At 35.3% G+C, this 13,116-nt stretch overlaps 1 protein-coding gene across 2 annotated transcripts in view; it reads right to left on the minus strand.

The window, feature by feature from the left end:
* LRP1B (LDL receptor related protein 1B) overlaps positions 1 to 13,116 on the minus strand; it is a 1,593,459-nt gene that overhangs the window by 607,862 nt on the left and 972,481 nt on the right. The gene's annotated exons all lie outside the window — the stretch shown is intronic.

A 13,116-nucleotide genomic window follows, 5' to 3' on the forward strand; every position in this document is an offset into this window, starting at 1 on the left:
CCACCTGAAGCTTTCCAGACTTTATGCAGAATCTATTTAAAGGTTTGATCTTTCTGGTTAAGGCCTTGTTCTGTATGCAAGTCCTCATTTGGCACCTAGGTCTGATTTTGAGATCAGACTGCTTCACTGAAACTGGCTAATTTGGCCATTCCCTTTGGAAGAGGGGCTGCTTCTCCCCAAAATGGCTAGCCTTTGACCCACTGCTTTGAAAACAGGTGTTCTCTGAAATAGTGCCAGGTTTTTCCGTCATTGGCCTATTCTTTGGAAAGGGCTATTCTCTGGAAACTGGCTGAAAAAGCCTTTGGTCTGGCTCCTTCGGGACCAAGCTGTTTCCTTTGAATTGGCTGGGATTGCCTTGCAAGCAGTCTGAATTGAACCATTTGTGTCGCAAGCTGTTTAAGCTGTTTGAAAACTGTTTTTTTACTCTAGAGGAAAATCCTCTAGGAAATGAGATCCCAGCTATCTAAGTATTTTGAGGAATCCTCCCTGCCCCGATAGGGACTTGCTCCAACTTGATGTATTAAAGCCATGGTCCTTCCTCATGGGCATTTATCACTAAATGGACCAACCTGACCAAAGGCAATTTAGAATATCAATGACCTTTTTGGGGAATTTTTGAAAGCCCCAAGCTTCCCTTCCTTAAAACCAAATTGGGCTACAAGAGCTTGACAATTTCCAGAAGTGAGTAGAATACTTATTTCAATTGGTATTTGGAGGCTTCCCAATACAATTAGGCATCTAAAATTGCCTTCCTGTAAAAGATTTTGAGATTAACTGAGAAAAATAAACGATTGAAGAAGGATAAAATGGCCCTCAAAGCCTCAGGTTCTTCTTCCTTGGCTTCTCTGTCGCAGGCTCCACTGTACCCTCAGTTCCTCCTTACTAATTCTCTGCCCAGACTTCCCTTTTTCTCTGAAACTGTCCCCACTCTCTTTTCTCTGAACTTGGCAGAACCTTAAAATTAAGGCTTCTGAGGATCCAGAGGCTCTGTCTCTGTTTTATACTCCCTGGACTAAAGCTGAACTATGAGCCTTAGTCAAAGATTTCCCCCAAAGGAACCAAAGGTCCTCACAGTTTTGCTGAGAAATTTAATACAGTCATTCAAACTTACCAACCTGGTTTCTCTGACTAGTATCAGATATATGCTTATTGGTGAGGGTCAGGCCCAGCAGTGGATGAAAACTGCTAATTGAGAAAGTCTTGAAAGATGCCCAGGATTACAACCAGGAGACCAACCTGCTATCTTATTACATGATCAGGTTCAGAAAATTGCTACGATACTTCACTGAGCAATTCTCAGGGCTTTTCCAAAACCCATTGATTGGAACAAAATTCAGGCTTGCACACAAAATCTGATCAACCTGTTCATAAATATTACAATTGACTTCAGATTTTTTTTTTTTTTTTAAAGAAAATTCTGGTCTTCCTTTTGATGTTGATTCAACTTGAGTAGCTTTTAACTCTGTGTTTATCAATGGGCTGAACCAGGACTTTTTCCTTCTAGTAAAAAAGACTGAGATAGAAGAGGAAATCATGTCCACTTCAGATTTAGTTAATCTAGCAAACCAGCCCTCTCCTACTCTACATGAGTCATCTCAAAGGAGAACTTGCCAAAATTCTCAATCTCCAATTCCAACAAATGAAAGATCTTAAACGAAACCAAAACCCCCCTAGTTTTCACTATTATTGCAAAGAATCAGGACATAAAAGATTGTTATAATTTAAGCACATTAGATGCTTTCAGCCCTCTAACCATGCTCCCAATTCTTAACAGGGCCCTGAACAATTACAGGGGCTCTCACCAATCCTCCCTCTTAATCAGCTTGGAGAAACATTTCTCCAGATAGGGGACGAATCTCTTCCAGTCCTAATTGAAACTATACTCTCGATGATGCTAAATCTGACTGCTATAAAACAGCCCCTGTCTCAGAGTACTAAGAAAGTTCAAATAGTGAGGATCTCTAGTGAACCTAAGAGGTTCCTGTCTCTGAACCTACTCCCTTTTGGTTAGGTCCTTTGAGATATACACACCCTTTTTCCTTAGGTTCCTTCACCCCTATCCATTTAGGCTGAAACTTCTTAGGGAAGTACATGATGAAATTTATTTTTCCTAAAAGGGGAAAACAATTCTAGAAATTGACAGTGTCATCAAAGGAACCAACCTGGTGAATTAAATGACCCATGTATATCTTTTATTTGTTCTGTCTCTGAAGATACTAGAGGTTCTCTTGGCAAAATATGTAGACGTTCTTCTTTATGCGTCATTTTTATGGATAATAATCCTGCCTGCAACTCATCATGTTTCTCTCTTGGAAATAGCTTTTTACAATTCAGACCCAAATTTATGGATTATTTTTCATGATGTGAATTTGTTTGGACCAATCTCAGCTTCAGATTTACTTACATCATCTATATTCTGCCTTTCTTTGAGTCCTTCCTCTTTATAACCTTTAATCTCCAGGTTATAACTTAGATTACTTCTGGAAATGATCAGAGGGCTAAGTAAATAAATAAGTGGAACAGTAATACACAAGGAAACTTTGAGAAGAAATACATTTCACACTTAAAATGACCTAATTTGGAAACATTTTATAAGCTTAAATAAAATTAAACAGTATATACCAAATTTCATCCCATGTTTCCATTCCTATCTCCAACTTTTATTTCTCTAAGGACAATGTTACTTCAAAAATGTCAGTAATAATGGGAGGAATTTCATGTTTCACTAATTACTGTGAGAGCAATATCTTTAAAACATATTTTGGACTTGGTTTCAAAGATAGAACAAATTCATCTAGTTCTTTTAAGTTGTGTTTCTCAACAATTAACTCAATGACCTACTGAGAAATTCTCAAGAAGAAGATTAGGTAAACTTAGAAATCTAAATAGAATAACCTGATTCAGAAAGAGACTTGTACAAGATAATTGTTGCTCTGGGGGAAGGAGTTTTGCTTCTCCTGATCCAGCAATATGGAAACTTTCCCTATACAACAGTAGTGTTTTAACTCAACGTTATTTACAGCTGAAAATAAGTTGTGGTCACACAGATCAAAGCAGGATCAATGAAAGGAGAGAGTATGCTGCTATTGTCTGAGTTTTTTCATTTCCACTTGCATTTTCTTTGCTTTGCTTGGTATTGTTTGGTTTATCTATTTGTTCTTCATAAGTGAAGGCACTCTTTTGTTTTCTTATTCTAAATAAACATTTATCTTATAAATTTTAATACAAATGTGATAGTCTAAACCTCTGTGGCATGGTACGTTATCTATTAAGTACAACAAACAGATTACAGTAACTTTTAAAATGAGGATATAGTCTGGAAGAGGAAAGAAAACATACCACTACAAACATTCAAATACCAGTGATGAAACAGTTCTTCATTTCTTAATAGTGCTCACACACACATCACTAATGTACACCACCTGGTCTTGGTTATATTATTCTCCCCAACCTGGACTGCCTTCCTGTTTACATTTCATCAATCTATGTCCATAATTTTCTTTAAGACTCACTTTATTTAAAATATCTATATCTACATCTATAAATATATATACAATATATCTAGGATTCGATCTCTAATTCCGGTGTTTATAGATTCAAGAAATTCAGGAGTAAGCTTTAGGAACTCATAAAATCTCAGAAATTATATGTGATGTATTGTGTTGACATGCTCTTTTTACCCTGTGGAGGGAATTCAAGAGCTCCCCTGACTCTTACGGCAGACTCTAAGTAGAACACTAAGACCAAATTCACACATTCCTGGTAGTTGTTAACTTTTTTTTTTTTTAATCTCTCATTCCATACACCTTGCATGTAAATGGAAGTTTATACGACATTCAATTTTGCTTATACTTCAAATTATATAATACTGGATTAAAAGCCAGTGAAAAAGGATCACCCATCTGCTCCTTTTGATATTGAATAAAAATAAACAAGCAAAATGGCTTCCTGAGAACAGCCCATTTCACAGAAACAGAAACTTTGCCAGTATTTATACACATGATAAGCAGCGAGATGATGTCTGAACCCACAGAATTAAAACTTAGAGCCTGCTTTCTTTACCACTGTCCCTTCATTACCTTATTGTAAAGGCCTTTCTCATGTAGAGTCTCAAGAATGAAAAAGAAAATTAACATATAATAATTGAGAAGCATCTATAAACTCATTTTTTAAATATTTAAAGTACTGCTATTAAGCCTATTTCTTTCCTAATACAATTTAATATTTATTTTATTTTGTTGTAAGGTCATGTAAATTCAGTCTTCCATAAAAAGACCAATAAATTGCAAGTTGCATGAGGCAGTCTAGCCTTCTTGGGTTTGTTTCTTCAACTGGTTGCGAACCAGGAAAGAAGAGAAATCTAAGGAATCAAATAATTTGAGTACTGTTACCCATGATCAAACATCTATTTAGTGGCAGAGAACTACCAAATTAATTTCACAATCTTTAAAATTAGCATATTGCCCTAGTGACTCCTTCATTTGCTTTTTCAACATGTATTTGTCATGATTGTTAGTTTTTTCCCCAAGTACTAGGATAGAACAAGGGAGAGGATTTACTGTTCTCACAGAACTTGTAAGAGGGGAGAAGGAAATATGTAGGCATTTGATAAATAATTACCCAAGGACATAAAGTAGATTAGTCCAGAAAGTGGTAAGTGCAGTGAAGAAAATGGATCAGAGTAATGTTACAAAGGAAAGAACATACATCACTTCTGATTTACAATTCATCGGTCAATGCTAGGCACACTGAGTGGGGCACAGTCATGTTGGTCCAACCCAACCACAAAGCTTCCCAGAAGTACAATCTTATGTGTCTGGAAAAAGGAAGAAATGGAAATATATCATGAACACTGTTGATGACCATTGTTAAGGAGTGACTCGGGTACAGAGGACATCTTGGCAGGAGTGACCAGAGATGTTCCTTTGAGAAGGTGATATTTGAGATGAGACCAAAATGAAGGGAAAAAGCATAGCAGGCACAAGGAATAACAAATGCAAAGACTCTAGGGCAGGAAACAGACTGTTTTTATACACAGAGAAGAAAGTGAAGGGGGCTGGATTAGTGAAACGAGAGTCAAGAGGAAGGCAGGGGCTGGATCTTGTAGGGCTTTATCAACATCTATGGTGAGATAAGTTCAACAAGTATCTTTCTACTGAAGATTTTGAAACAGAGGAGTAATGATGATATAATTTAACTTACATTATTAAAAGTCTCACTGGCTGCTGTATGGAAAAAGCAAGGTGGACATTATGAGACTTGAGTGGAAGTAGGGAACAAAAGACTTGTGCTGGAGTCCAGGTGAAAAATGGAAGTCTTAGTTTCTGTCTTTGAGAAGATCATAAAATAGTATATAGGGAAGTAGGCGATGTTTGCAGTTACAAAGCAGTCTAAGTGCTATGGTAGGAGAGAACACGCAGAGCCAAAACTAACATGGACTTGGGGATTTCAAAGCAAAGTTCTCAGGACAGAGGATAAGACAGCTTCAAGTCATGACTAAGAGTCAGGCAGAGGGTAAGTGGAATGGAACAAAAAATATTTCATAACAAAGTCAGCAGCATTCATAAGATTCTGTGTAGTGTGTGATAGGAGCAGGGGAGACAGAGTAAATTAGAGAGGTGGGCAAAGCCTAGACCTTGAATGACCTTGTATGCAATGCTAAATGGTTTGGATGTAACCCTAAAGGCAACTGGGGAATCACAGAAAGACCTTCTGCTGGATTCTGATATGCTCAGGTATGTAGTTTGTATCGATCACTTTGGGAGCGTTAAGAAAATAGAGAAGGAAAAAATCTCTAAGATTCCATAAATCTACAAGGGGATATATCTATATCTATATATCTATATATCTATATATCTATATCTATATCTAGATATAGATATATAGATATATAGATATATAGATATATAGATACACACACACACACACACACACATCTATTTCATTTGTCCGAACACTCAGAGTTTATACTAAAGTCAAGTACACTGGTCACACACACACACACACATATGTACACACACACACTTTTATTTCCCTCCCTTGCCACTTCTCATCCTGCCTTCTCACAATTCAAAATACTCCACAGATATGAACTACTATGTATAAAATAAACAATGAAGTCCTACTGTACAGCACAGGGAACTATATTTAATACCTTGTAATAGCCTCTCTCTCTCTCTATATATATATACATGCCTATGTATATGTCATATATCACTATGCTGTACACCAGAAATTAACATAACATTGTAAATCGACTATAATTCAACTAAAAAAAACTACTCCAAAACTATTTCTCAATGTCTCTTAGCTCTGGGTGTGTGTTGATGTTTAGAAATGCTATCCCCTTCTGCTAGGAAACATGGAAAAAAGTCATGGAGTTTTATTTCCTCTTAACCTTCTTGCCAAATGAAATCAGCTTCTGTTAACTGTTGTTGATTTTCCCCTGGATGGAATGCTGCATTCCTCTGAGGAGCCTGTGAAGACCATTCTAACTGGAGTTCCAGGTCTGTGTGGTTCCCCAGAGTCCCACTTGCCTAAGCTTCAGGGCTTGGCACACAATCTGTCTTTGTAATATGGCTGGTCCCAGTGGAGTGTTAAAATGATGACTATGTTTCTATGTATATGCTCACGCTGTTTTACTGTTATGTTTTCATGTTGCTGATGCTGGTTATATTTTTAACTAATGCAATTTTATTGTGTTTTTGCCCTGAAGCTATTTAAACTAAGCATACAATCTGGGGAATCTAATAGATAAATAAATACAGAATCCTGGAGAAAATGTGGCAACTGATGGTGGAATTTATCTCAATATTTCAATGATTTCATGTGACTAAATATTTTCAGTCAGAAGACTAGCAACTATACAGTGACAGAGATAATTTTTTTCCTTCAAGTTAAAAAAAATGAAAATAAGGATTGTTAAAATTATATTTATGCTATGTTTTTCTTAGAACACATTTTTTTTTTACTTACAAGAAATGTTAAAGCACTCCTGAGAAAATAGCTTATAACGCTGTTGCAAATTTAATGAATTATTTAAATTGTGAGACTAATCTAGGGGAAAAACTTTTATTGTTTTAATGGAGCTTATACTTTAACTTGTCATTCGTTGTAAAATGTTTTGAAAAGTGAAAAAGCACTATGTATTGCACATGTACAAAGCTTCCTGCGTTTCTGATAATTGTCATGTGTCTGATCCTGCTTGGTTTCTAGCTTTTCAATGACTCACTATGTATTAATACTTCATGTACCAATGGTAGCTGTTGGCTGCAGATTCCTACGTGTTATTTACCTGCCCTGAAACTTTGTGAGAATTGGTTTGGCAGCATATCAGTAGTTTCATTTCATTGGCCAACAGGGTGTGGACATATGCTTGTCCCGTTTCCGTCTAAGACAACACTTAACATCTCTGTAAAGTGGTTAGACTGTCCTTGGTTTCTAAAAATCCTTAGGAGAGAGATGCTTGTTTAAACCTACCTACCAGCTCTTAAGCTATCTGGAGAGAACCTGTGTTAGGGTTGGCAGGGGTACCTGACCTGCTCTTCTCCAGGTCATGTGTGATGAATTCCCCAGGGACCACTGCTTGCTTGATGGCTATACAATCTATGATGTGAACTAATAATGAAGTTAAGCCTGGAGCCTCCCTCTTAAATCACCTTGTCCTCATCCCACTGGACCTTGTGACTGCCTGCATATTATCTACTCTATAGATGGTTATTAATCTCACCGCCCTTCCAGCCTTCCCACCTCAATGCACTTCCAGGGATGGTTTTTGTGTTTTACTCTCTATTCCAACAAACTCTTTTTACCCCTGTACGTAGTCACTGCTGGAGATTACACTGATAAGCCGTTGGATGGAAATATCAAAATCTCTCATTAGTACCTGGTAGTCAATGAAACATTTGATGATAAAGAGATCAGATTTCAAATCTTTAATGTTCAGTGTCTGAGTCAAATAGAAAAGTTGAATAGAGGGAAATAGGGGGAAAAAAGTGGATATCTAAGTACAATTCAATTATCGTAACACTACAATGTTTCTAGTGTTAAAAACCCATAGACATACAGACACAAAAACATATTAAAACAATTCAGTGTAATACATATTCTCTAGTAAGTTCAAGTATTGAAGTGAAATAAATGTAAAACAAATAAAACATTGTTTTTAGTTCATTAAAAATTTTAAATTTGGTATCTGGAACTCTACCATGAATATATTATTCAGAATTTAATACATCATGAGAATGATGAACTTCTATATTATCTAAATATAAGTAAATAGAACACATTAATATGTTGAAATGGTTATGTAATTGAGAAATCTATTTTCCCATTCACTGTTCAAATTAACCATTTACCTTAATACACAAGTTAGATATCAAATATTAAGTAAAACAGATTGCAATATTGGTATTTTTACATTCGGAATTTACTTCTTGGCTTAGAAATATGCCTCACTCACAGGAGACTTCAAATATTTACTGGAAAAAAAAAGAGGCCATTATTCAACCTTAAAATTAAAAAATAATGTAGAATATTTTTATGTAGAAAGAATACGTATCAGCATATTATATATATATATGCATAAGCTATGTTTGAGGAAGAGCCAGAGAGTATAATTTTAAGATTATCTCTATTTCGGCCTTTTCCTCTCCCGATTATTTTTTGCCTTGTCTCAGTAAGTTTGATGTCTCATGAAACATGGGTATAAAAGATTATTCAGGATTATAGCTCTTTTAGAATGTGTCTCTCCTTGAATTTTAAAGAAAGAGTTGGCAAACTGTGACCTGCAGACAAATTCTAGTCCACTACCTGTTTTTGTAAGTGAAGTTTCATTAGAACAGAGTCATAATCATTTGTAGATTATACAGTATATGGCTTCTTTTATGCTGAAAGAATGGAGTTGGGTAACTGAAACAGGCAAAATCTAAAATATTCACTATCTAAATATTTAAAGAAAAGATTTGGCAATCTGTGTTCTAAAATGTTCTAAATTCCGCTTCTGATTTACAGAACATCCCATTAACTGCATACACATCAACATAACAACATGCTGTGTTGAAAGATTCTGACACCAGCGAGTATTTCCTACCAGGAAGGTCCTGGTAGTTTAAATGAGTAATTTTATGTAACAAAGTCATTTGTAGAAAAGTTTGGGATGCAGATAATAACTAATTATCCTTAGGAAGCCCGTGTGTACACAAACACCAAAGCAGGACTGAAATAAATCCCCTAACAAAAAGTAAATAACTCTGGTCATTGTCTTGCAGGAATATAATATTCAAGTGTAAACCGAATTGATGCTGCACATAACTAAGGGCACAAAGACGGGCAGCTCGAACAGGCTCTGAAAGCAGCTAATTACTAACTGTTTTTATGGGGCAAAGGCAAAGTTTTATCCCATTGCTTATTTCTTTACTCTCACAAAGGCATGGGCACTACTCAATTATTGAGAGGTGAATTAATTATTCTGTAGATTATTCATGCCCTTTGTGTTTTTTCTGTTTGTTTTTCTGCTGAATGCCTGAATTCCTACCATTTCACTGATCATTAACCATAATTTAGAACAAGGAAGCAGAATTTAAAGACTATGGAAATTAATTCACCCTTTCCTTTATTGTTCGGCTCCATTAAAAGAGCAGGAAACAGGCTAAAATTCTTCATTAAAATGAGGTCTTTTTGTTACCTATTGACTTTATTAGGTATATCTTTTAAAAAACAAGAGATGTTACTTTGTTTAGTGTCAAGGTACATAATGATTACCTTAATATGAAAGCTAAATTTATCTAGGCATAAGTGTGGAACAATTATTAATTTTCTAAACAGAAAAGATGAACACAATTGGCTTCTTTCTTCCTAGTTTTATGAATTATATTCTAAGATTTCATTTTTAAAATTATATTTATCTGATTCCTTTTAATTTTCTTGACAATCACATTGCTAGGAACACTACAGTTTCTCAAAACAGGCTTTGTTATTAGTTGATTCAAAAGCCTTGACTTTTCTTTGCTTTTGATGTAAAAGTTGTTTGCAGTATCAAGGTGAGAATGACCTTTAAGGAGCTATTTTGTCCTAGAAAACAAAAAGAGGTCTCCTATGGATAAAATCCATTAATAATTAACAATGTATGGCTATCTCAGTGGTATCAGTTCCTAGGCAAAATAAATCAGTGAGAGAATAAAGTTAAGCCAGACAATTTGTATCTCATTGAAGACAGGTGTTATATCTCTCTAAAACTAGATGAAGTTTAATTTTACTTTTAATTGTGTTTTATCAGGAAACAGTCCAATTTTCATTAAAATAGTTTAAAAACATTAGGACAGAAGATTATGTGAATCTGCTGAATCTAGAACAGAATTTGGTAACTTCCTCAAATTCAAAGTCAATACTTAACTCTCAATAAAGTTCAGTACCTGAGAAATAATAGCAGGTTTTTTTATTGTGTGTTTTAGTCAGTGAACTGAAAGCATCTTCAGAATATTTTCATGACAGGAAAACAAACCTGATGACTGAGTCTGACTGTGTATGGTATGTATTGGTATCTTACTTCCTGTGTCGTTAAGATTAAGTTGTGCTGCTAAGAACATAATAGTTCAGCTGAGATAGGATATGATACAGACTGGAGGTCAAAAGATGTCGGTTTTAATTTCCATTCTCTCTGTGCTTAAATGTGTAGCCTAAGTCTTCTGCTAAACGTCAAGTTTTGATTCCTGCAGTGCCCTGAGTGGATTCAGTTCCCTAGGTAGGCTACTGTCTCTTTCTGGTTGGCGGTACTGCCAGGCCTTCCTAGATTTTCCACAAAGAACTTGGCATCAACATTTGAATTCAAAATCTCCTCTGAAAATGTCTTTATGCATCAAAGGGCTGAGTCTCAACATCTCTCACACAGAACATTATCAGCTCCTCCCAGGAGGCAGCATCATGTTTCTGTTTCTGTTATATGCACATAAGGACATTTTTATCTAGCTGAGCCCTTTCCCTCGTCTGCACAATAACAGAACTAACTAAATGATCCTTCAATTTTCCTCCAGCTTCCTAAATTTTTTGAATCTATGAGGTAAAACTTTTATGGCAGACAAACATATTATTTGGGTGACTGAAGAAACTGTGTGGGAACATCCACTGCTATTCCAGTGACCAAGTTCCAGAATCCACTTTATCGAAGAGAACTGGCCGGGGGGTGGAGAATGGAAACAAAAAGAGAGACAGACTTCCTGTGATGATCTGATGTAATGGCCCAGGTCCCTTCTAGTGTCCTTTGGAAAATTTCATTACAATGACGTACAGTAAGTAGAAAGGTTTTTCTTTCTCATCTTAAACAGAAAGTGAGCATGCAATGGAGAACGAAGTAGTAATTGTTTGGGGGTCATACAAATGTTAATGCACAGAGAGTTAGAAAAAGAAGAGAGTTAGATTATACTCCAGAGCTGCAGAAGCAGACAGCTGGAGAAAGGAATAAAGAGCAGACAATCTTTGAAATTCCAGCTGTATAATCCTAGGCAAGTCTCTTAACCTCTCTGAGTAATCCTTATTCTGAGCATTGAACGGAATAACAAATGTAAAGTGCTTGGCAATTTGTGGGTTGCCAACATAGGTTAACTCCTTCTTCCCTTCCTGTATTATCACTAATGCCATCTCCTCACTGATATTTACTATTAAAAATAGATACAAAAAAGATTTAAACTTTTCCTACCTTTCTGAAACTTCCTAGTTACTGAACAGAGAGGACATTAAAAAAAAAAAGAAGTAAACAACAATAAAAGATAAGAAAGACATTCTATTTATTTTATTTTATCGAATCTTGGGTTGAAATTGCAAATATTTGTTGAATAAATCAAAGTGACTACACTGTATGATGGAAACATATATGATTAGATTGGTTCACCTAGTCATGCACATCATCATGGAAATAAACTCCAGGGGGGTAAGATGGAAGAATCAGAAAAAGCTACTAAATGTATAAGACAAAACAAATAAGGGTTGATTCTGAGATGCAATTAACTTTTGTGGTCAAGAAATAAAGACTCTTTCACTCAGTAATTATTTACTGAGCATTCACTCTGTATCAAATATTGTACTTGACAATGAAACTACAAAGATAAAATTATTCTAGTTTCCTTCTCAAGCTGAGAACAAGGAATAGTGAGGTGAATGAATATGCATGCATGAATGAATGAGGACAAAGCCCAACAGAAATAGAAGTTTCCAAATCAGAAACCAAGTTAAACAGTTAAAGCAAAAGAATACAAGCATGTGTGAGCATGTACATTAATCATGCTATACATTTGACTGCTTAATGGATTTGGGAATTGGTTAAAGATTATTCATAATAAATCAAAACTGAAGGGTCAATACATGCTAAATCTTAAATTTGCATTTAATTTTTATTTGTGATGCAAATAAGAGATCACATGTTCTAGCATCACCCAGCTCATTCACTTAACGCAGCAGGTAGTAAATAATATTCTCCTTCTAGACAGCCAAACAGAAGGCATTAAGGGACAATAACCATAAATCAGGGTCAGATGCTCCCTCAAAGTAAAGAAAATCCAAATATTTGAGGGATGTTTAAATTAAATTTAAAAGAAATTACAAAACGTGGGAAAAATCTATTCTAGAGAAAACTTATTCCCTTCTCCATCAAGTCTATGCTGAAATTATTTGATATAAATTTTACAACAATTTCTAAATGGAAATTAACCTGGAAAACAGCTGTCTAAAGATACTGAACAATTTTCACGTTTACTGTAGAAATGCCTTACTCCTTCGGTGAAATATGCTTGAGATTATTCCCAAAAAGACTATAAGAATCAGTGAACATTTACATAACTCAAGTGATTTAAACTGTCAACAATGAGGTAAGATTAATTCTATATATTTGGTATTTTATAGATATGACATATGTCCAGTGTCTCTTTCTTTCTCTCTCAAAATTTTTTAATATTCTAGTCAGAGAGGTAAAGACTTGTAAGAAAAGACTGAAGTCTACTTTTAACTTTATTCTCAATGTTCTTACAAGTAAAATCACATTTTTTTTTTACAAAACCTTTTAATACTTATTAACAGCCAGGACTGAGGCTCTAGAGGAAGTTCCCTCATACCAAACTCTTTGAAGGT

Source organism: Camelus ferus, chromosome 5 (assembly GCF_009834535.1).
Source record: "Camelus ferus isolate YT-003-E chromosome 5, BCGSAC_Cfer_1.0, whole genome shotgun sequence".
Lineage (NCBI taxonomy): Eukaryota > Metazoa > Chordata > Mammalia > Artiodactyla > Camelidae > Camelus > Camelus ferus.